A 23,061-nucleotide genomic window follows, 5' to 3' on the forward strand; every position below is an offset into this window, starting at 1 on the left:
TTTACTACTTCCTGACTACTGCTTATGTTGCAGAATCCTGAGTACTTACGTGTTCTAATGTGACAACTGCATATTCGTGTAGAGTATTAGTAACTTGTGTAACCCTCTGACAACTGCTAAGGCAGCAGGGTATTACTCACGTGTAATGTTGGTCTAATTATGTTTTGTGCAATACAGATTATTTTTACATAGCTCAGTGTTGTGTTTACTTTGTGGTGTACATTTTGCGTCACGTGTGTTGTGTGTTGTGCAAACGCTTTACACATTGCCTCCAGATTAAGCCTGACTGCTGGTGCCAAGCTACCAAGGGGGTGAGCAGGGGTTATCTTGGACGTGTAACTCCCAAGCCCTGACTAGAGTGGGTAGGTTCTGCCTGGCTGAGGTGCATACCCTAGCCAACCAGAAACCCCATTTCTAACAGTGCTCTGTAACTGTTACATTTTATATGGCATGTAGACTATCTAATAAATCGTTCTTCTGCACACTTGAGGCACTTGTTGGGAATGAAGTGTTTGTTGTGATCAGCAGACAATCCTAAAAAGTTAGGATATGCTTCATGTTTACTTTGCAACATACTATTACACATCACACATTACCCACATATGGATTTATTGGGATTGCATGGGCTACCTCTAGTATGGGGTTCTTGTAGAGAGGAGCAGACTCCCCACATAACGGACTGAAAGGAGAGAATCACTGAAGCGCGGTCCCAAAATGTCAGTAACATCAATTCACCGGAATGCCAGGGTCAGCGGAAGTGACATCAGATGCCCTTTGACCCCTCCTTTCACTCACACACAGACTTACATATACTTTCTGCCATATAAACCCACTCTCCCCCACAAGCACGCACACATGCATTTAAAAGCATTTTCACTTGCCTCAGCTGCCATGGAAGGGCATATTCCAGCTGATTGTACTCCATTTTATTACACCAATAGTGAATAATATATTATTCACTATTAGTGTGATAAACAATTGTCAGAAAACAAAGGGAGTGCATCCCCAACTAACGTCCATAAAGACGAGCAGCCACTGTGTTCCTGGCACTGATTTTGCCACCTCTGAAGCCAGGGGTCACAAAGGCAGTGCCAGGGGTAGCAAAGGGCAAGCCAATTACCGTGCCCTCCCTGGATGGACAGCAGAGATTTTCTCTACTTCCTGGTTCGCATTCTGCTGGATCAGGTTGCTTTTCTTTATGATACCTGTTAGCTGATTTCATCTGAAGCTCAGGCAGGCTGCTGGCTTTGTAGGTAGACTTATATCTTCCTACTCCATTGTACTTGTCTATGTCAGAAGCAAAACCTGGACGGGTTTGTCTTGCAAGTCAGGCTGGCTATCGGTGTAAACGAAATGTTTTCTCTCAGGGTAGTTAAGGTTAAAATAAATGTTCTGTCAGGAACTGATGAGTAGAATATATTTGTGATATAATTAATTCACCACTGGGAAATATCAAAGGTGATGCCGTCTCCTAATAGCCTTTGATGAAACATGTTTCTCTTTCGGTATTTCCATAAGAGCTGCCCTTAAGGCTGAAGATGTTCGCCGTGTACCCATGTGCAGACAATAGCGCATACCCAGAATAGCACAGCACGGTGGACTGAAAGCATAAAATAACTTTGGTAGCGGACAACTGGTAGACATCATTGAAACAGAAACATATTAGAGATAAAACGAAGCTCTAATTCTCTATAACACTTGAATACACACGTTACCTCATCTCTTTGGCAAGGTTATTGAGATAAAAAATATTGGGCCCGTTCACAAATCAATTCCATGGTGTCCGCTGGGATGGAGGGTAATAACATCAGATGGCGCGTTGATGGGCTTAGGGCCCTTTGTTTATTCCCACAACAATCCGGCCGCTTCCTACCAATAAACCATTAAGTCACATCTGTGACATTCATTGTTTCAATGTCGCAAAAAGACTATTATTCACTGTTCAGTGAAAAAAGAGCAAACGATTGCATAGTTCCATACAGATGATAAACAAGAAAATAATTCTTGCAGTGGATGAAGAGACACAACAAATAACCAAAAAGCCCTGAAAACTCCCGAATCTGTTATTTAGTTAATCAATGCAAAAATCTCCCAAGCCAGTGTATACTCCTTGAGCAGTGACTGGTTCCAGTTAAGCATGGGCATCAGTGCAGACATAGCTGGGAATACAACATTTACTTGATGTCCTCTGCTCCATAAACGTGCCCCAAAAGACTTCAGTTCTGTCTGCGGGGCATGGAAAGGCATTAATGCTTTCTATGTGAAGGAAATAGGAGGGTGCAATGTGAACGTGTCTTGTTTACCCTAGCCCCTCACCAGCAGATGTTCTGCTCTGTAGGGAAGCAGCAGGCCTACAGTAACAGTTCTTAGGCTCATGTTAGGTAAAAATAAAAGACTGGGCTTGATTCTCAAAGAAAGTTAGACAATCATGGGTGGAGATCTCTGAACTGGGGGAAAATAGGAGCCCCTTGGCACACTTTTTTCTCTCGGCAAGAAACAATATTAAGCTTACACTATTACATGAACCTTGATGGCTTCGAACCCCAACAGTCACTGAAAACAAAGTCACTTGGATTCACCCAGACACCAACCCCACCATCAAAGAACAGATTGCCTAGAAAACAAAGATGGCCAGGTACCATCTCTCTCTTCGAAAGTAAGTGAAATTATTTTTTCCCAGAAAGTGACTGCTGTTTAAGCCTTCGTACACTAACAAATAAACAGGCCCACTGGAATTATACAATTCTACTGCTGCAGTTGTTTAGGCATAATTAAGGATTTGCCCCATTTGCCACATAATCCAACATCTGCTGCAGAAACGGCAGATTTTAACAAAGAAAATTGTGTTTCTCGCTCAAATGGATCAAAAGTTACAAAAAAGTGGCAACATGTGTTCACGCACAGAGGAGGGCCCTTCGCTAAGGTTAATTGATCATCTTTCAGTTGCTTATTTCTGTTTTTGGTTGCTAAACTGGTACAAACGAGGTGAAATCTTTGTCCAGATAAAATTGCCATGAGTAAAAATGACAAAATAATTAAGTAATACTTTCCAAAATGTGTGCTGCATTATGCTGCCAAATTTGCATTTTCGAGCTGCATAATTTAGTCAACAGTGCCGCATAATTTGGTACTCCTGTGCTGCATAATTCCCGATGCCATGTGTAGGAAATTGGGTTACTGGTTAAGGGGTTAACACCCTACTCAAGCAGCAACCACAAGTCCTTTCAGGGTTATGTCACAAGCAACCCCAAATTAACCTGCGCTTAACTTTCTGTTAACTTGGCACAAAGCAGTCAGGATTAATTTAGAGGCGATGCGAAAAGTATAACTTCAAACAGTAACACAATACCAGATAAATCCCACAGTTTAGAAAAATAGATTAAAATGTAAAAAAATGATTTGAGATCAAAACAACAAAAATCCATGCAATTGTGGTTACCAGGCCATGCTGGAGAGGGACAAAGTCACAAGTTCAGGCCGACCGTGAGAGAATCTGGCCTGATATGAGAACCAAGTTAGGCCATGTAGGAGGCTGGACTGGCTTGTAGTGAGTACCAAGGGGTACTTGCACCTTGCACCAGGCCCAGTTATCCCTTATTAGTGTATAGGGTGTCTAGCAGCTTAGGCTGATAGATAATGGTAGCTTAGCAGAGCAGCTTAGGCTGAACTAGGAGACGGGTGAAGCTACTACAGTACCACTTAGTGTCATATGCACAATATCATAAGAAAACACAATACACAGTTATACTAAAAATAAAGGTACTTTATTTTTATGACAATATGCCAAAGTATCTCAGAGTGTACCCTCAGTGAGAGGATAGGAAATATACACAAGATATATATACACAATAGCAAAAATATGCAGTATAGTCTTAGAAAACAGTGCAAACAATGTATAGTTACAATAGGATGCAATGGGGAAACATAGGGATAGGGGCAACACAAACCATATACTCCAAAAGTGGAATGCGAACCACGAATGGACCCCAAACCTATGTGACCTTGTAGAGGGTCGCTGGGACTATTAGAAAATAGTGAGAGTTAGAAAAATAACCCTCCCCAAGACCCTGAAAAGTGAGTGCAAAGTGCACTAAAGTTCCCTTAAGGACAAAGAAGTTGTGTTAGAGGAATAATGCAGGAAAGACACAAACCAGCAATGCAACAACTGTGGATTTCCAATCTAGTGTACCTGTGGAACAAGGGGACCAAGTCCAAAAGTCACAAGCAAGTCGGAGATGGGCAGATGCCCAGGAAATGCCAGCTGTGGGTGCAAAGAAGCTTCTACTGGACAGAAGAAGCTGAGGTTTCTGCAGGAACGAAAAAGGGCTAGAGACTTCCCCTTTGGTGGACGGATCCCTCTTGCCTTGGAGAGTCGTGCAGAAGTGTTTTCCCGCCGAAAGGACGCCAACAAGCCTTGCTAGTTGCAAATCGTGCGTTTGGCGTTTTTGGACGCTGCTGGGTCTCAGGAGAGACCAGGAGGTTGCAAATTGGACCTAAAGAGAGAGGGGACGTTGAGCAAGACAAAGAGCCTTCACTGAAGCAGGTAGCACCCAGAGAAGTGCCAGAAACAGGCACTACAAGGATGCGTGAAATGGTACTCGCCGAAGTTGCACAAAGGAGTCCCACGTCGCCGGAGACCAACTTAGAAAGTCGTGCAATGCAGGTTGGAGTGCCGTGGACCCAGGCTTGGCTGTGCACAAAGGATTTCCGCCGGAAGTGCACAGGGGCCGGAGTAGCTGCAAAGTCGCGGTTCCCAGCAATGCAGCCCAGCGAGGTGAGGCAAGGACTTACCTCCACCAAACTTGGACTGAAGAGTCACTGGACTGTGGGGGTCACTTGGACAGAGTCGCTGGATTCGAGGGACCTCGCTCGTCGTGCTGAGAGGAGACCCAAGGGACCGGTAATGCAGCTTTTTGGTGCCTGCGGTTGCAGGGGGAAGATTCCGTCGACCCACGGGAGATTTCTTCGGAGCTTCTGGTGCAGAGAGGAGGCAGACTACCCCCACAGCATGCACAAGCAGGAAAACAGTCGAGAAGGCGGCAGGATCAGCGTTACAGAGTTGCAGTAGTCGTCTTTGCTACTATGTTGCAGTTTTGCAGGCTTCCAGCGCGGTCAGCAGTCGATTCCTTATCAGAAGGTGAAGAGAGAGATGCAGAGGAACTCGGATGAGCTCTTGCATTCGTTATCTAAAGTTTCCCCAGAGACAGAGACCCTAAATAGCCAGAAAAGAGGGTTTGGCTACCTAGGAGAGAGGATAGGCTAGCAACACCTGAAGGAGCCTATCACAAGGAGCCTCTGACATCACCTGGTGGCACTGGCCACTCAGAGCAGTCCAGTGTGCCAGCAGCACCTCTGTTTCCAAAATGGCAGAGGTCTGGAGCACACTGGAGGAGCTCTGGACACCTCCCAGGGGAGGTGCAGGTCAGGGGAGTGGTCACTCCCCTTTCCTTTGTCCAGTTTCACGCCAGAGCAGGGGCTAAGGGGTCCCTGAACCGGTGTAGACTGGCTTATGCAGAATTGGGCACATCTGTGCCCAACAAAGCATTTCCAGAGGCTGGGGGAGGCTACTCCTCCCCTGCCTTCACACCATTTTCCAAAGGGAGAGGGTGTCACACCCTCTCTCAGAGGAAGTTCTTTGTTCTGCCATCCTGGGCCAGGCCTGGCTGGACCCCAGGAGGGCAGATGCCTGTCTGAGGGGTTGGCAGCAGCTGCAGTGAAACCCCAGGAAGGGCAGTTTGGCAGTACCAGGGTCTGTGCTACAGACCACTGGGATCATGGGATTGTGCCAACTATGCCAGGATGGCATAGAGGGGGCAATTCCATGATCATAGACATGTTACATGGCCATATTCGGAGTTACCATTGTGAAGCTACATATAGGTAGTGACCTATATGTAGTGCACGCGTGTAATGGTGTCCCCGCACTCACAAAGTTCAGGGAATTGGCTCTGAACAATGTGGGGGCACCTTGGCTAGTGCCAGGGTGCCCTCACACTAAGTAACTTTGCACCTAACCTTTACCAGGTAAAGGTTAGACATATAGGTGACTTATAAGTTACTTAAGTGCAGTGTAAAATGGCTGTGAAATAACGTGGATGTTATTTCACTCAGGCTGCAGTGGCAGGCCTGTGTAAGAATTGTCAGAGCTCCCTATGGGTGGCAAAAGAAATGCTGCAGCCCATAGGGATCTCCTGGAACCCCAATACCCTGGGTACCTCAGTACCATATACTAGGGAATTATAAGGGTGTTCCAGTAAGCCAATGTAAATTGGTAAAAATGGTCACTAGCCTGTCAGTGACAATTTGGAAAGAAATGAGAGAGCATAACCACTGAGGTTCTGGTTAGCAGAGCCTCAGTGAGACAGTTAGTCACTACAAAGGTAACACATTCAGGCACACTTATGAGCACTGGGGCCCTGGGTTACCAGGGTCCCAGTGACACATACAACTAAAACAACATATATACAGTGAAAAATGGGGGTAACATGCCAGGCAAGATGGTACTTTCCTATAGGCCAGCTGAACAAAGTACCTTAAATCCACAAGTTACCATGTCAAGGATGCCTTGCCCAGCTGTGGTTGTGAGGAAGCTGTGGGTTTGTGATGTGTAGTCCTGCATCATTATTGAGGGGCCCATCGATGAGGGGCTTACAATGCGAAGTCCTGCATCAAAGAAGTGTCATGCAGCAGAGGTTCTGAAGAAGCTGCTTAGTACAACGCGATGTACTGCATCATGGATGAGGATGCCCTCAATGAGAAGCTTGCGGTGCGGAGACCCACATTAAGGATGAGTCACGCAGCAGTGGTTCAGAGGAAGCTGGGGGGTGCAATACGAGGTGCTGCATTGAGATTACGTTGCACAGCAGCGGTTCTGATGCTGCTGTGAGAAGATGTATTGTGCTACATCGGTTCTGCTCACAGGACCGCAGCTGGGCCCCGTCAGTCCCACTTTCAAGGGGCCATGACTGGGGTTTCACTGCTTGGGGATAAGGACTCACAGCAGACAGAGTCACGGTGCTGGGTTTAAGGTGGTTGGAGCCTTTTCTGTCCCTGAGGCTCTGATCAGAGGCCATCCGACTAGCCCTTGGAGTCACTTTGATGGTTCTGGGTTCAAGATGCAGGTCAAGTCCTACTCACTCAGGCAGCAGGGCAGCAAACAGCAGAGCAGTAGAGAAGCAGTCCTACTTGTAGAATAGGACAGCAGTCCTTTTGAGTCTTCCACAGGTCCAGACATGTACTGAAGAGTTGGATCTGAGGGTCCATATTTTGTACCTGGTGAATAACTTTGAAGTGGGTAAAGGTTCTGGAAGTATCCACTCCCAGAGGTGCTTGGAATATCCTGCCAACCTGCCCTAGTCTTAGCTTCCCTGGGATCATGAAAGACAAGTGTAAACCTCTTTATGAGTGTGCTCAGTCAGAGCTTTTTTGATGTGTAATTGTAATGGGTGACAGCTCCTCCCCTTCATCAAGTCAGAGATGGCCCATCTTTCAGAACCTATTCCACCTTCGTTTCACTCTCTGGGAGTAATACTTAAAGACCAACTGCCAGCTGAACCTCGTAATGTGATCCAAGATACAGGCTGCTGGCACCAGCTGATTAGGATAAGGAAATGTCAACTTTCTAAAAGTGCCATTTTCAGAATTGTGACTTCAAGTCCGACTTTACCCTTAAAGAGGGTTTTAAATTACAATTCTTTAGACACCAAACTTGATATCCCTACTTGGATGTGAGGATTTGGGTATGCTATATGATATGGCTGTGGGGCTCTATCGTACATTACACTTCCAAACACCACCATGAGTCCAGTCAGGGTTGTTTACTTAACCTTAAGCTCAAAACTGGGTAGCTGTGTCTGTGAGCAGTAATTTGTGGCAAAGGAACAATGCGTAAAGCATTTAACATCACCAAACAATGAAATAGGAAAGTCACACAACATGAAAGAGACACAACACCAATTTATAACAATAGAGCATATTTTCATACATTTTTATAGTCCTTGATCATCAAAATCCACCAGAGGGTTTTGGAGATATGGATTTTTATTCCATGTAATAACTTTATATCAATGACAAACAAGCATTGCCCAACAAAAGGTTTGTTAACTTTTGAAAAGTTTGAAAGAGTTTGTTCGGCAAATCCAACCTGAGTTGGATGACCAAATCCAACGTGGCAGAGATCTAGGAGCCCAGTAAGTTTACTTTGGACAGACAGCTGGTCTCCAGAGCTTTTTTCAGTCCATTTCCAGCCTTTTGGATACGTCCACCATTGACAACAATGGAGTGGTGCTAATGCTGGCGATGCAGGATGAAAAGATACTCAAGGTTGCTGTGTGGTCGATGGGGCAAAATCATTCAATGGATGAGGTGTAGCTACTTTGGCCACTGAGCCTGGGGTCCCCATAAGTCCTTTTTGTAATGGTCGAAGGGTTTCCATGGCAGGCCTTCAATTCTTGCGACATAGTGATTAGGCTGCAAACCTTTGGTGCGGGCTAGTGTCCCTCTTGGGTGAATAGTAATCTGAGAACAGACAACTCCCATGGGTCCAGCAGGCACAGGTGCAACTTTTGACTATCTTAGATAAATCTCCTGTGGTGTCCTGTGGCAAGTGGCGGCAAAAGGTCTGCGATGGCTACCAACTTTTAGTCATTGTTTTAATCTGGGGCTGGAAATCAATGTTTCTCCGAACCATGAGCCACAGACCCCTCCAAACCTTCTTAGCCCAAAGTGCAGAGGTGCAGTCCTCTGTTGGTGCAGCCTCTCTTTGTGTGCTCTCAATGCCCACAGGATTGTCCTCCTTTGGTTCTTTCTCCAAATCCATGGTCTACTGAAGTCTAGGGTGCCAGGGTGCCATATTTATCCCAGGAAAGAGGCCTAAGGGTACAACACGGTCACTAGCCAATGGGCTCATAGGTCCCCTCCTCTTCCTGTCAGATGTGGTATCTGGCTATCCCATGCTGCAATATTCCTGCCCTTTACTTGGTCATCAAGAGCATAATAGCCCACCCCAGAGGTGTGATTACTTAGGGCTCCACACCCTCGAGAAAACCGGTTCTGATGCTGAATTTCCATCGCTGTTCGTGCAGTCACAGCTCGAGAGAACAAGAAGGGGTGAGGTGGCGGGTGCGAGCAGGGGGAGGTGTAAATGAAAATTAAATTAAAAAAATAAAAATAAAAATGCTTACCCCCTCTATTGTGCGCCGCTCCTCTGTCCCTTGTTGCTCCAGGCTGCAGGCACAGGCTCCGAGCCTGCCCTGCGGCCAATCCTGACAGTGCTCAAAGCAGCATCAGGATTGACAGTAGCGCCCAGCCATGGCACTCCCAGGCAGACTGGGAGCCTGTGCAGGCTCTCTCAAGCCCAGCAAGTGTGTTGTCGGTCTTTAGAGAGCCTTCTGCGCATGTGTGTTTGGCCGGCTCAAGACGGCCGGCCAAAAATACTTGCGCAGTGAGGGGGAGCCGCTCCCCTTTAAAAGAAAAGGATGATAAACAAAGTTTATTATCCTTTTCTTTTAAAGGTTTTGCAGCTGCCGCTGCTGGCGGAGGGCTATGCTCCTCCGCTCTAATGGAGGAGCCGCCACAGTGTCCCTGTCTCCAACTTGTCTATAGGAACAAAAGGCAGCCTACTCAGGACTGTTATCTCTAGCTGTCCTACAAAGGTGACTTCCCCTTTGATGCTAACATTTTGGGCTGACACCCCAAGTGGCCATTCTGGTAGAGGAGGTCACACCTCACTCTGCAGCAGCTGCCTTTGTTCCTAAGCCTAGGAGCCATTAACATGTCTCCCCAGGAGGGCAGAAAACTGTGTGTGTGTCAGTTCCTTTGTGAGGCCACTAGATTAAATGTGGACAGAGTGGGAACTTTCTAAAAGTTCCTTAATTTTCTTGACGATATATCAAGTCGCATTTAAAGCCATGGTGAATTTAATACCTTACAGTACTTAGTTAGGTAGTCCCATTCAGAAGTTTTTCAGGCTAGGATGCCAGCTGATAACACTGTGTTAGCCAACGGGACTCAGGAAAACAACAACTTTTAGAGTTTTCCTGCTAAGACATATATGAAACTATGGGGCTCATTTACAAGCCCCTTTGCACCGCCGTAGCTCATAATGTTTTATGCTACGGCAGCGCAGTACAGTCTCGCACTCTGCACCATATTTACAAACCAGTGCAATGGGGCCGTTGTACCAGTTTCTAAACCCCTGCAACATATTACACCTGTGGCAGGTATAATGTATGTAAGGGAGGCATTCCCTCGCTAGGCGGGCCGGAGGAATGGCGCAGTGAAATCTACAAAATTTCACTGTCATTCTAGCGTCATTTTTTAATGCCTGCTGAAGGGCAGGTGTTAAAGTGATGCTAGGCTGTTTTAAATGGACCTCCCCGAGCTTTGCTGGAATAGCATCAACATTTTTGGCACTAATCCAGCAAAGCACAACAGCTGCATCAGAAATTCTGAAGCAGCTGTGCTAATGAGTGCCATGGTACGCTGGACTGTAAATACAGTACTGCCATGGTGTCGTTAGGGGGCGCAGGGCAGCGCCAGGAAACTGGTACATTGTGATCGATGCACCTTTTTTTTGTATATGAGACCCCAAAAATGTCTTGCCTATTAACATACAGCTCCTTGCCATAGAGCTTGCTACACCTTCCTTAGAGGAAACTTACAAATACCAATAAGGTCCTTAGAGACTCTGTCAATAATGGCAATGGCAAAGTCGAGCTGACAGTATGATACTACATTTCCAGTCTGCAGAGGCAGGTTGGGAGCCATGTTTTCACTTTGTAACACACAGGGTGGCACAACCAGTGCTGTAGCCTTGTGTGGACACTTTGCCTTCCCTAAAAGTTCTCAACACACCCACAGCCAGAACACTATTGGATCACACATTAAGAAGTGTAAAAAAGAAAAATACAAGGCATTTCCATCTATGCTCCTAGGAGCTTGAATAACATCCTTGTATCCAACAGGAACACCCAAACGCTGCTTCAATTTCAGAAAAACGCATCTCTTTAAAGGCGACTATAATCACAGCTCATTAATGGGCTGCAAACCAACCACCTTTCTTATCACTCATTGACATGCAGCTTTTCTTTGACTCATGTACAGTGCTCTGCTGCCTTTTCACTGTGTTTGCACTATAGAAATACCAGATACACACATGAAATTCAGGTTTCACAAGGAACCATAAAATATTTTACATAATGGTTCCCTGTCAAATATGCATTTTGAGCAATAAAAGCACCCAAAAAATGTAATATAAATATATTTTAATACACTGTGTCGACCACTTTAAAGGTTAACAGGATTTGAATAGTTCCTGTAACACAAAACTTCGAAACGATGTCACAAACTGCTGACTTTAAATTTTGGGGGGCTATCAGGTGCTGCTCCTCTGTATGGGTGGAGGAACGTCACCCCCCCAGCCAGCAGCAACCGCTACAAATCCTTTAACATGGAAAGGATAATAAACTCTGGGGCGGAGCATTGGGGGTGACGAGCTGAGGGGAGTGCACTGTGCACTCCCCTCAAAGCACATGTGTGTTTGGCCGGCCACCTTGGGCCAGTCAAACATACATGCGCACAGGAGTCTCTCCAGCCCAGCAACACCGTTGCTGGACTGAAGAGAGCCTGCACAGGCTCCCAGTATGCCTGGGACCGCCCTGGCTTGGCACTCCCAGCCAATCCTGATGCTGCTCTGAGCAGCGTCAGGATTGACGCAGGGCAGGCTGGGAGCCTGTGCCTGCAGCAGCGATGGGATAGGAGCGGCGCAGGAGCAATCAGGTAAGTGTTTTTTTTTATTATTTGAATTCATTTTCTTTCATGCCCTCCGCGCCCCCGCACACCCGCTGCCCAGCCCAGCCCCAGACACACGAGCCGCTCCTGGGTGCTTGTGTTTTTTTCTGCATACTTCTCTGTTACCCTTTTTCCTTTGCTTCAACTAGTTTCCCGACCACACTCCTTACTGGAAATTACCATCCTAAACCATGCACCACTGAGAGTTAAAAGAAGAATGTAGGGACTGTGCCAATGCCTGTCTTACAAAAACATTTCAGTGTCCACGCATTGATCTACCAGTTTCCATGGCACCCGTTACACCATGATGGATAGTGCTTTATTTCCCTCCTCCTTGCCGGCCTACTCAGTCCATTTCCACTCTCAAGTATTTGCAGCAACAGATCATGCCATTATCTGCTGAAAGAAATGCTGAAGTGAGATTCCATTTTACATCTCCAAATCTTGATATGTTTTTAATTGCTTATAACCAATAAATCCTGCCTTCCTGACGTCTTAGATCCTTTCTTTAATACCTGGGATTTGTCAACCACAAGGCTTTGTATATTAATGTACCTGAGGCACAGTGGCATCTCTCAGGGCATCTCTGGAAGCCTCTGGGGTAATAACAGAAACAAATCTTGAGGTCTCTGCCATAAGACATTGGCTATCATTTTTCACCTCAGTGAGAACTTTGACTTTCTTCACAAATGGCCCCGTAATGTCTAATATTTAACTCTGGGGCAGGATATATATTCAATTATACATGACAAGAAGCACTTTACCTCTAAAGAATGACAGCTTCGTGTCCTTGTAAAATGCGTCTGCGCTGTTTGGCTACTTTCCAGGAAAGCTTTGCAAGTGCATAATCAATTAGTAATTAGAAAGACCGTATGCTGCTCAGGGCAAAGCATGTTGGCTGTTGAAAATGTAGCTTCTGATAGCCTCCATCTTGCTGTCTGTCAGAAATGTGCCATCTGATAGCCGCTGTCTGGCTGCCTGTGAGACAGCAGCATCTGACTATCTACATCTTGCTGTAAGTTTGTATGTATCGGTATGCACGCATAGCAGCCTCACTCGGAGAAAAGATGCACTGCACATTACTGGCGTGGCTGTGGTTCATTATGGAGACCATAAATTGACACTATGATCTGGGATAGTATATATGTAGAATAACATAATGTGAATGGAATGAGATGCGTTTTGGCATGGCCATATGCATCTGACATATAACACAACCGTACGACCAGCGGTTAATTTGAACCAGTAGGACCTGCCACCACTTATTTCAAGGCACCGGCACTCTTTTCGGTGCTTCTTGCATGCGGCGGTTTGCAGGAAGTGGTGCATGGGCCTATTCAGAGTGGACACCATGGAAAACGACTCCGGCGTTTTGATGGACAGAGGTAGCTCCAATGTGCCTCTTCACTAAAGAGGTGGAAAAGGGGCAGGCCAACTAGATCACTTTAGAACTAACAAACTTAGGAAAGGAGTAGTGCAAAGGGCCTGTTCTCTTTAAGTGTTGAATTAATTTATGGATTTTGCGCTGTACTGGTGGCCCCATGAAGTAACAGAAAAGCTATGAACAATGATCTGTAGACATGGTAATAGAAAAGGGCTGAGTCCAGTTCAAATGTGCACAGGGTCAAACATTTCCGAGCGACAGAAGCCATGGTTTATAAAAATTCCAGATTTAGGTTGGAACTATTTCAATGTGGCTTATGACGTAGTTTCAGTCACATAACATCAAAGCATTTGACAACCTTATAGTCATTATTTTTCTTAGGGTAGAGCTATATCACTCTGAAGGGTAAGGGTTCAATTCCTGATGTCTCCTGGGTCATGTGTTTCCAAAAGGTTAGTTTCATTACAAAGAGGTTCAGTGTTCAATAACCTGGGTCTGGTGATCGATTGGTCCAATAAGGAATTGCCATTATCATACTATTTTTTACAAAGTACTTATGGATCACGAAACTCCAACAAGAACAAAGCTGACCACTAAGGTGATAATTGGCTTGTGTAAAAATGAAATCAGAAAGCATGATTTGCTGACTTCAGTGAAAATGAACTGTCACACAGTGCAGCATTTTGGGGGGATTAAATTGATATATATGTATAGTTTTGAAACAACACCATGGATGTGCTGTACTTGTAATACAGTATAGAGCTCCATGTCGCATGTTTTCACAGATGTGTCCGAAATTCTGATGCATCTGTTGCCGCTAAAGTGGCACATTGCTCATTGCATCGTTAAACAGATGAGACTCCAACAATGCGAGAAGAGTCCCATTGGAAAAGGCCCTGCATCAATTTTATGCCTGGTCTGAGCAGGTGGTAACATTTTGACAGAGTGAAGTTGTAGAGTGATACAGTGAAAAGTTGTAAATTTCACTGCATCAGTTCTATGTGGATTTTTCTGTGGGAAAACCTACACTGCATACATTGTACGTGCTGCAAGGATAATGTGACGCAGAGCTTTACAAACTGATGCATTGGGCTCAATGTGTCAGTTTGTAAATATTTTGTGTAGTGCACTGTTAACGCCGATGATGCATAAAGAAAAATGACCCAGTGTTAGTGCAAGGGGCTTGTAGATGAGGCCCACAGAATAAAATGCTAGAACCCAAAATGTACAAATACACAATAAAAAACTAGGCCATACACAAAACACAAAATACAAATAAAGTGCTAGATCACAGAATGTGCAATAGGCAATAGAGAACTGGGCCATACATGGTATAGCTAGTATTATCCAGCCACTGACTGAACAGGGAATGACCAGAGATCTACAATACCCTCAGAAGCTTTGATAGACTTTGTGCACCTAAGCCATAAAGAGAATTGAAATCTTGACACTGAAAATTTAGTCGCTCAGCTTAAGTCTGTGGAGAGTATTTTAAATGCCTCCATATGACAGCTAGTGCCCACATTCCTACATATAGGGACTATCAACTTGAATCTTAGGTCATGTTATAAGGGCAAAAAATCAATATGTGCTCCAATGATTCTGAGACCTCTCTGCAAATGAGACTGAGATAATTTCCAGTAATACCCCTAGTCCATTGACTGCAAAATTGCTGGGTCAGGAAGGATCTGTACCTAAACTGGGTGTACAGTTTATATGGCAAATAGAGGGGTAGTTTCATCTATGGTTGATTCATACCAAGGCAGTAGTTTGAAATCAAGAAAGACCCTCTCCAGAGAGCCTCTGCTGGAATTATTTAATTGTAAGGTAACATATTCCCAATACATTTCCTTAAGCCTAGACTTTGACACTGCAGGTAGCTCATCAGGAGCTACCAAAAATCCTAGGAGCCCCACTTTTCCCACTAGCAGACATATGTAATTCAGCCAAGACATTTTGCACACACAACGTGCAAGCATCAAATCTCTCAGCTCCACCCAATAAGGTCTTAACTCTGCCACGGTCCACAGTCGGTGTCAGTAGGTGAGGATACTACACTCAGCTTTACTGTGGATACGCCTATGGGCCAAGTCAAAACAAAAAGGTACCATCGGTGAGCTTGCCAGCAGGCCTGACAGTATCCAAAGGAACATGTTCTCAGCTAAGGTGAGTAGTTGGGCATTGGCAGTACCCCAGCGTTCACAACTGCACAGGGCCGCGCCGAGAGCCTTCATATTATACACTTCTAGGGCTGGAGCCATAGTCCTAGATAACGTTTTCCAAAAGGTGTTTTCCTATGGAGTACTGGAGAAGTGTTTCATGCGACTTCTGGAGCTGCAATCCACAATTTAAGTTGTTCTTACTTAACTTAAGTTGCCTGCCTAGTTTGTGTATATTATTAATAACTCTAAACAAAAGCGGGTTTGTTACTTTAGATAACTATTATGAGGTTAGCCTTCATCCCACTTACCTCTCACTTCACAATCACATGATTCAATCATTAGATATTACCAAAACACAATTTTTGCTGTGCAACGTTTTCAAATGTGGCACATAATATGAAAGGCAGGACACATATTCACACGTCAGAACGTAATGTATTGCATGTACTTAATGTGTAGTACAACAACTGGACATACCTTTTATCACCGAATTCTGACGTTAACTATAGTAATACACAATTCTAATCCACCTGCCACGCGAACTAGTCCCTTACACCACCACCCAAGGCCCCAGGAGCACACGAAGTGAAGGGAATAAATAACATCTACCACAGTTCAACACAAGGAAAATCACGGGAGTTAGAAATTGAGGTAAATAGTTAACCTGTGCAACATTTTGAAACATGCAATTCTACATGACGTACATTACAACGTTTGCATCAACAACCAATATCTATAAGTGAAGTGCAGCCAGAAAAGGTTGTTTAATATTAACCTTTTACACATTGAATAAAAGGGATAACAAAAGGTTTTCTCTAGTGAGTAATTCAATTTAAGACCGAAAATGGATAACATTAAGGGCCAGATGTATGAAGAAACCACTTTACGAATCTCTAATAGCGATTTTTAAGAAATCGCTATTTCTGATTCGCAAAATGGTATGTATCATATTTGCGATTCGGTAATAGCGATTTCTTAAAAATCGCAAATGCTACTACTGAATCGCAAATAGCGATTCTGAGCCCATTCGCACCTATGGGCCTGTAATTTTTTACATTTCCCAAATTGCGAATTCCTAACTGGAATTCGCAATTTAGGAAAAGCAAAACCCCAGGGTGCTGGGGGCCTAAGGCCCCCTCTGCTGAACCCCAAAAAATATTTGAGGACATGTAAGGCACACACATGCCAAAGGGGCATGTGCGCGTTACATGTCAATTTTAAAAATTCATTTTTAATGCATTTTTTAAATTTGCACATGGTTACCACCAAGTTTTACTTGGTGGTAATTGCGATTCCTTAATGCCCAATTTGCATTAAGGAAAAGCTTGATACAAGTTTGCGATTCTCTAAATGGCCTCGCAATTTTAAGGAATCGCTATTTTAGCGATTACTTAAAATTGCATAGCAAATGCCTTTCATACATAATGAATGGCATTTTTGCATTTGCAAACGGCCATTCACACCGTTTGCGAATGCAAATTCGCTTGATACATCTGTCCCTAAATGTCCAGGTAGAGGCTGCTTACTCTGGGGAAAGCTGAGTGCTGCGAAATGAAACATGCACACAGACATATGCACACATCAGTCACACAGTAAAGAGTGAACCAACAGCATGTATACACATAGCAGAAGTGCTCAATTTTTTCAATGGAAATTAATATTCTAAAGCAAGAGCACCAAATGTGACATCACAACTGAATTTGAAGTGTCGTTTTTACGTCGCAAATGTGACTAATCTAAATGAGGCCATCAGTATATGTTAATCTTATCATTTAAAGCCATGCTAACATTTACAAGGAATGCACAGTGCTTTACATCTCAAAGACACTGTGACTCATCTGTAGATTTTGACAGATGAGACACTCTTTCACAAATTTGACATAAATCTAGTACATCATATTACAGGTCTCAAATGCTGTGATACACTTGTAGTATGGTGCATATGATTTTTGCCATGTTTGTAAAGGAGTATTCGTTCTGCCAAATGCAAAATCAGGCTTATAATCATAACTTCACTGTTTATGTTTGTGATGACCAGAAGGTGCCCTGCATGCTCTATGTTCCTAGCCCAGGCCATGTATTCCCATTTGTAAGTATCTGCTATCCAGTCTTATGTACTCCATGAACCCAACCTCAAACAAAATTCTGTGAGTATGTGAAGGGTTAGCCTGTATTTGTGACAAGAGTCTGGTCATACGCTTGCCTAGGACCTGGCTGAGGGCCTGATATCTATTACAAGTATCCCACCAATGTCTAGGTTATACTATCAATGTCACAGAGCAGTTAGATTAGCATTGTAGGGGCAACACAACATGTTTATGAGAGAGCTGAGGATGACCAATACTTTTTACCTGCACCAAGGGAGTATTGAGTCTCACAAATCACTTGATGGACCTGGGTTTGGTGGATTAGAGTTTGGTGGACAGTATACTCCATCAGTAAGATATCCCATCTGTCATGTTACAAGTACTTTACTGGTTACGCTACATGTCATGCAGCAGATGGGGCATTCTTCATGAGTGCAATGGAGAATCCCATACTCAAAATCATATATTTATTTGGAAATTTAAGTCATGCTTGTAAGCTAAACTCTTCAGTTATATGGTAGTGCACGTATTCATAACAAACGTGTAAGTATGCAAAGAGGCAGGCAGAAAATGAATTGTAACTATTGACATAGAAACCATTGTGAAGACACATCAGAGGTGTACTCGTTGGTGTCTGGGTTACTCTGTGAGTGGTATACCATCCACTGACCTATATTGTAACCTATGGCACTTGTGATACAGAGGACAGTATAGCTGTCACTTTCATGACGCAGTATTCCAGCCATTAAACTATGAAGAAAGGTTATGAGCAGAATCAATATTTTTGAAGCTGGTGCAATTTACCCCTTTACTGCTGCTCTGCAGCGTTCAGCTCCTGATCTAAGCCAGGGTAGGCCACTGGCAGAATGTGTCACATCATGGGGATAAGCAACTGCCACATCCACTCTTTCTGTTGGGAGGTCCTTCCCAATTGATTTGATGCAATCAGGCTGGTCCACCGCCAGAGATTCTCCCAACATTTGCTTCAATGAATGCTGCTGCACCTGAAAATCCTTGTTGGAGTATTCTCTGTCAGATGGCCCACAATATCTTCTTGTGATGATCTACACAGAGGAAGAGGTGAAAACAAAAAATAATGCTGCTAATAAAAAAAGTGGAAAATATCACAGTTTCCAATTAGACATTACGTAGATATTAAGTGGCATTGTAGTACCATACATTGCTCTGATTCAGTAGTTTTGCACAGTGCTTTGTTTACAGTTTTTTGGAGGACATCAGTGTTGTTTGATGCCATTATGTACTATATTCTGGCACTAATTTTGTGTTTGGTGGAGGGATTGTTCCATCACAATTTGATGGATAGCCCATCCACTTTCTTATAAGTGTATTATTTACTATGTGACTTGTAATAAGGTATACAGGATATCTGTCACTTTATGATTAAGTGAATGTTCTGAGGTAACCCAAATGTGAAATAAAGTATACAAACTCAAAGGTTTGACATATAGGGTGAATCAAAACATTTGTGTTGCAGTATCCCGTGTGTCAACACAAATTAGGGTCCAGGGCACCTGTGATACATTTACCACAGCAGATATGACAATTTAGATGTTAGGGTCAGAATGTCAGGTCACTCACACTATTAATTATTCCAATTTACCATTACAAATTTAGAAGGTGCATATATGTAACTGACCTGACTCCGCTAGACCATATGGCTGACTGAAGTTAGTAGGGGCCACCTGTTCAAGACTGTCCAACTCCTCTAGGGTGAAGATGTGGAAAGGTTGCCTGCACCTTCAGTGTGCAACAGGCAAATGGATGAGTCCCAATAGATGTCAGTGAGCAGCAACAGTGGAGGAAGTCTGCTACATATGGTGGTTAGGAGGCAAGTGTCCTCATGAGCTTAAAAACATATGCTATTGTGGTAGATATTTTATCAACAGATCCATGCATGGCACATGATGGATTCAGCCGATCATGAACCAGATTGACTTAGGCAGGGCAATAGCTTTCGTAACAAGTAGGAACAGCTTTGACTTACCAGTCCCTCATCCATGACAGATATGTGAAGCTCCTGCCATGTTTGGTTGGCCTCCAAAAACCATCATTGTCAGCATAAGGTATGCCTGACTGTTAGAAATGGGGCCTTTGATTGGCAGTCAGGTTACCCTCTGTCCAAGCAAGGACCCTCACTGCAGTCAGGGTAAAGGAGAATCATACTCAGTTTACCCCTGGTCACCACCTTGGTAGCTTGGTAAGAGCAGGAAGGCTTAGCTCCAAGACAATGTGTTAAGTATTTGTACAAACACACACAGTAGCCCAGTAAACCACTACAAAATGACACAACACAGGCTTAGAAAAATAGTAAATATTTTATCTAAATAAAGAAGATCAAGTACAATAAAAATCAACAATATAAAGTTAAAAATACGAAAGCACTTAAAAGCAAGAAAACAGTGATCTGAGTTGAAAACACTGCAAGTTGGTAAAACACAGCGTTTCCTACAATGCGACGCCAAAGGCGCTGTTCATGGAGTCGGTCGACCCCCAGATACAGTACCTTCCTAACAAGTAGAAAACAGGCCAGTGCACAGAGTCAGGGAGAGTGGCTTCGCTGGGTCCGATGCAGTGTTGGTTCCGGTTCCACAGGGCAGAAGGACTCTAGCGTTGCGCAGCGGCGTCAGGTACACCTTACAGGGCGGTGGAGGTGAGGCAGCGTCGGATGCAAAGTCGGTCCCTTGGTTCCAGCAGATGCGAAGTCTGGCAGAGTCACGATGCATTCGGGACGACCTCGCGGATTGCAATGGCATCACAAGGCTGCAGGTGCTGCAATGGCGTTGGATCGTCACGGACGTTGGACTTATGACACTCCGGGGTCAGCGAAGTCAGGCAGGATCAGCGATTTCAGAGACACAAGGCCTACAGGGTCGTCGGACTTCTACGAGGTCCACGGCCTCGGGGCAGACGGCGTCACAGTTCCCGGCATCCTTTACGAAGTCACACGGCGTCGTCCGATGTCAATAGACTGTTTTTACTTCAGAAATTCACTTCCAGGGGTCCAGGAACTGAAATGGCACCCTCTGGCAAGCTAGAGTCCACAGCAAGTAGACTCAGGTCTGGTTGGTGAAGCCTTTGCTATCCCTGAGGCTTCAAAACAGGAGGCAAGCTCTACTCCAAGACCTTGGAGTCACTTCTCAAGCAGGACTGCAACAAAGTCCAGTCTCTGTCGCCTTGCACAGGCAGAAGCACAACTGCAGGATAGCCTAGCACAGTCACAGGCCAGGGCAGCACTTCTCCCCAGCTCTTCTCCAGGCAGAGGTTCCTCTTGATTCCTTGAAGTGATCTAAAGTCTGGGATTTTGGGTGCTCTTCTTACACCCCTTTCTGCCTTTGAAGTAGGCCTACTCTTGTTTGTAAGATCCTGCCTTGCCCAGGCCAGGACCTAGACACACACCAGGGGGTCAGAGACTGCATTGTGTGAGGGCAGGCCTAGCCATTTCAGTTTAAGTGACCACCCCTCCCCTCCCTCCTAGCACAGATGGCTCATCCATCAGGATATTCAGGCTACACCCCAGCTCCCTTTGTGTCACTGTCTAGAAAGAGGTGCAAACAGCTCACCTGTCAAACTGACCCAGAAAGGTAATCCACAAACAGGCAGAGTCATAAAATGGTGTAAGCAAGAAAATGCCTACTTTCTAAAAGTGGCATTTTCAAACACACAATTTCAAAACCAACTTCACTAAAAGATGCATTTTTAAATTGTGAGTCCACATGCCCACCTACTCCCGAAGGGAACCTGCGCTTTAATAATATTTAAAGGCAGCCCCCATGTTAACCTATGAGAGGGATGGGCCTTGCACAGTGAAAACCGAATTTGGCAGTATTTCACTGCCAGGACATATGAAACACTTTAGTATATATCCTACCTTAAACATACACTACACCCTGCCAATGGGGCTACCTAGGGTAGGGATACCTTACATGTAAGAAAAGGGAAGGTATATATAGGCCTGGCAAGTAGGTACACTTGCCAAGTCGAATTGGCAGGTTAAAACTGCACACACAGCACTGCAGTGCCAGGTCTGAGCCGTGTTTCACAGGGCTACTTATGCGGGTGGCACAACCAGTGCTGCATACCCACTAGTAGCATTTGATTTATAGGCTATGGGCACCTCTAGTGCACTGTACTAGGGACTTACCAGTAAATCAAAGATGCCAATAATGGAAAAGCCAATTACACATTAATTTTACATAGCAGCACTTGCACTTCAGTACTGCATAACAGTGGTAAAGTGCTCAGAGTAACAAACACAGCCAAAACAGAGCCCAGCACACATCAACAACCTAGAAAATAGAGGCAAAAAGTTAGGGGAGACCACGCCAAGGATGCCAGGTCTAACGCATGTCCCCCCAGCTGAAAGTGGGGAGCAACTACCCAACTTCATGGGAGTTCTCATCACTGAGGCGGAAGAATCTGGACACACCATCAGCACTGGTGTGTTCTGTACCAGGGTGGTGTTCCACTGTAAAGTCCATACCCTGTACGAAAATGGACCACCTCAACAGTTTGGGATTCTCACCCCTCTTCTGCATTACCCATCTGAGGGGCCTGTGGTCGGTCTGAGCCCAGAAGTGAGTCCCAAACAAGTAGGGTCTTAGCTTCTTCAGCGCCCAGACCACAGCAAAAGCTTCACTCTCTATGGCACTCCACCTATGTTCCCTGGGAAGTAAACTCCTGCTAATGAAGGCTACAGGTTGATCTAGGCCCTCTTCATTAAGCTGTGAGAGCACGGCTCCTATAGCATGCTCTGAGGCATCTGTATGCACAACAAACTCCTTGGAATATTCAGATGCCTTCATCACAGGTGTTGTGCACATGGCCGCCTTCAGGGCATCAAAAGCAGTCTGGCAAGCCTCGGTCCAGATCACCTTCTTTGGTTGCTTCTTAGAAAGTGCCATACCCCTTGACAAACCTCCTGTAATAGCCAGTGAGGCCTAAAAAGGCTCTAATCCCAGCCTGGGTCTTGGGAGGCTCCCAAGCCAAAATTGTGTCAATCTTTGGCTGTGGGGGTGCCACCTGGCCACTCCCCACCTAGTGTCCCAAATACACCACAGAACCCTGCCCTATTTGGCACTTACTTGCCTTAAAAGTGAGGCCTGCCTTTTGCAGGGCCTCCAACACTTTTCAGAGGTGTTGCAAATGTTCCTCCCATGTGGAACTAAAGACAGCAATATCATTGAGGTAGGCGGCACTGAACTCATCCAGTCCAGCCAACACCTGGTTGACCAACCTCTGAAAGGTGGCAGTGGCATTCTTCATCCCAAAGGGCACTACCTTAAACTGGTAGTGCCCATCTGGTGTGGAGAATGCAGACTTCTCCTGAGCCCCCTTAGTCAGGGCGATCTGCCAATCCCCAGAGGCAAAATCAAATGTAGTTAAGTATTTGGCAGCTCCCAACCGGTCAATTAGCTCATCAGCTCGGGGATGGGGTGTGCGTCAGTCTTGGTGACCGCCTTGAGTCCCCGGTTATCCACAAAGAACCTGAGTTCTGGAGTGGCACCAGGAGCAGCAAGTTTTGGGACTAACACCACAGGGCTGGCCCAAGGGCTACTGGAAAATTCAATAACCCCCAATGCTAACATTTTAGAGACTTCGGGGGTTATTCTAACTTTGG

Source organism: Pleurodeles waltl, chromosome 2_2, assembly GCF_031143425.1.
Source record: "Pleurodeles waltl isolate 20211129_DDA chromosome 2_2, aPleWal1.hap1.20221129, whole genome shotgun sequence".
In the NCBI taxonomy this organism is placed as follows: domain Eukaryota; kingdom Metazoa; phylum Chordata; class Amphibia; order Caudata; family Salamandridae; genus Pleurodeles; species Pleurodeles waltl.